The following is a 2989-nucleotide window of genomic DNA, read 5'->3' on the forward strand; positions in this document are numbered from 1 at the left end:
CTGCAGTTGAGGAACTATAACCGCACACGTTGTTAATTCAACTGATGATAATGTCGTTTAAATGTGTTATCTGTAATATGAAGCTGTTTTTGTTTAGCATTTACAAACTGAACAGTACACGGGGGAAAACATAACACCATAGTCGTGTAAAAATAAGAGGTTTGTTTGTCTTCAAACATTAAAAAGCACATTACCCCCGGAGATTCTTTCCCCAATGAACACATAAATACCATTGTAATGCAGCACAACCCAGCCCCGGATCTGAGGCAAATCCCCTGTTAGGAGTTTAAATCTGCAAGGCTTTGTGGGTAATTAGCAAACATGCTCGGGAATGTTAGCAGGGCTTGGCAGGTGCGTTTGATCAGTGGCAGGAGGCAAAATCACAGTTGACAGAGAGATGGCAGGAGGATGGAGCTGGGAGGGCAAGTAGGTGGAGAAGAGAGAAGTGAGAGGACTTAAGGGTTTTTAGAAACCACACATCTTCTTTTTCCACAAACACAAGCCTGAATTTCAGCTGTGTGTTAACTGCTGAGCATGCAACCTTTTAACTGTATTTTATAGAAAACATCTATTGATCTCCTTCATTTGCTTTTCTCTTCCAGGCCACGGGGAGCTGGTGCCTATCTCCAGCAGTCACTGCAAGAAAATATAGAAAACGTTACAAATAAATATTTTTGTTTTCCGATGGTCGAGGCAACGATTAAGACTCGTTTGATTTAAACTTGATGTAAAAAGCTCAAACCCTAAAGAGTTTATTTTACTCATTTTATTATTCATGATCATCACCGAGTTAAGATTTGACCTATGATTATTGTATGAGTAAATTTCAAAGATGATGTGTGTCAAATGATTACAGTGTGAATAAAATGCCAACTAACGACTACAGTTAAACACATCTTATAGTGCTAAATTATTCATCTTATTGTGTGTGCGCTTCCATGGGTTCAATGAGACCTAATTAGGGAAGATACACTAAGCTAATGTGCAGATGCCTGAAGCATAGTTTATATATAAGAGCTAATATTTGAAAGTCAAATTTAAGTTGAAAAGGCCTGTAATAACTGTTAATTAACTCTAGTTTTGTTTTTTTCTTTGACAAACTTGAGTAGAGCACAATATTCACAGGGCCAGTTAATATTTCGGACCACAAAGATAAATTTCAAAGCTTTGAATTATTCTTTTGATGTGAGTATTCTCTGCAGACTAGATATTATTTTAAGATGCCTTTGTTCAAAAATTCATTTTTATTATCGTTGCACGAAACGCATGGCAATTTTGCCCATAACTAACCATTCGAGCAATTAACATCTTCGATCGAGTTCATATTCCTGATAATTTATACGGACTGTGTGCCTCCCCTGTGATTGCTTGCAGGGTTTGAGTCCTCTGCAGTTCCTTTGGATTTACAGAATCAGCTCCATTCTGATGAAAAGGAAAAGTGAAAATTTAATGAACAGAACTTGAATGTCAAGATAATAAAGATTTTGAAACAACGGTGATGCCAGTTCAACAAGCAAGATGACAACATCACCAGCGTAGCATCTTCAAACCAATTAAGACCAACGATAAGTATTAAAAAGTAGTAAGTTTTAATGGAACATGATTTGGAAGCAAAGCTGTAAACACATGTTGGATGGCTGGTCATCAACACTGTGAGTGCTGCAGTGGTGATTTTAGACTCTTTTGGGGGATGCTCAAACATCTAAATTTGAACTCCGCACCGCTGAAAACAAAAGAAGCCATCATTAGGATTTTGTAAGAAAACTGATGATGACACTCTTAAATGGGCCAGTAAACTCTATGATATATATATATTTTTTTTTTATTTATTATTTGCACGACTCCGATCCTTGATGCCACCTGTCAATCAATCCAGCAGGTTCGTCAGTAACTGACCAATCAGTGATCTCAATTTGTCCCGAAGATAAACGCCCCTTACCTGCAGGAGCTGCACCTCCTTTTCCTCCGACAACACTGTCGGGGTTTTGCATTACAAACACTTTGCAGGCAGAGAGATTTCATGATAAATCTTCAGAAAATAATGGCTGTGTGTTGTCAGAGAGCATGTGATTCAGACAGTGTTACACTGAGTGTTTACAGGGTTTATTCTAGGGATCCACGATATTATCGACATGGTATCGGTATTGGCCAATATTGGCGTTAAATTTCAATATCGGACATCGGCCATTCCATTAAAATAACTCGCCGGCGCTGTTTTTGCCTGCAGCGGCAGCACAACGTGATGATGTTGCAGCGGCAGCGCAAGACGATGACATCACGTGCGCCTACCGGATCTCACGGCAGAGAGGAAAATTCAAAATGGCGGTGTGGAAGTTTTATTTTTCGTTGAGGATGTCAGATTCCGAAGATTTATGGACTATGATGAGCCTCACTACATCGTCCGCAGTCGGAAATATTTTTCCGACGTAAAGTTGCCTGAGGTACAAGCCGTCATTTCTGACATCATTGAGAAGCTAACAGCTGATAGCACGACTTGTTGGGTGAGTTTTACCACAGACATTTGGACGTCGTGTTAGCCCGTTAGCATGATTAGTCTTATGGAACAAGGGATACACAAAATCTTTGATCTTATAAAGTCTGTCCTTCATGCACAGGAGTGCAGAGGATCCCACTCTGCATCTGTAGGAACCTGGAACAAGCCTGCACAGGTGAGACAGCATCGCAGGTGACTAATGCTAATAAATAACATTTAACACTTTTCATTTAATATAAGTTAAAGTGCTATGCAGATCATATGGCTGTTAATGAATATATGTCACCAGCTCTTACAGCTGTTGCACAATTTTTGTAGCAAATAAGCCTAAATAAGATGCTATGTTCTGACAAAGGAACATATATAAAATATCGGTATCGGTTATCGGCCAAATAAGTTTCAACATACCGGCATATTGGATATCGGCCAAAAATCCAATATTGTGCATCCCTAGTTTATTCCTTTTCCAAAACCTAAATGGAGTCTGGAAAAATG

This window comes from Nematolebias whitei, chromosome 2 (genome assembly GCF_014905685.2).
Source record: "Nematolebias whitei isolate Nwh7 chromosome 2, NemWhi1, whole genome shotgun sequence".
Classification (NCBI taxonomy): domain Eukaryota; kingdom Metazoa; phylum Chordata; class Actinopteri; order Cyprinodontiformes; family Rivulidae; genus Nematolebias; species Nematolebias whitei.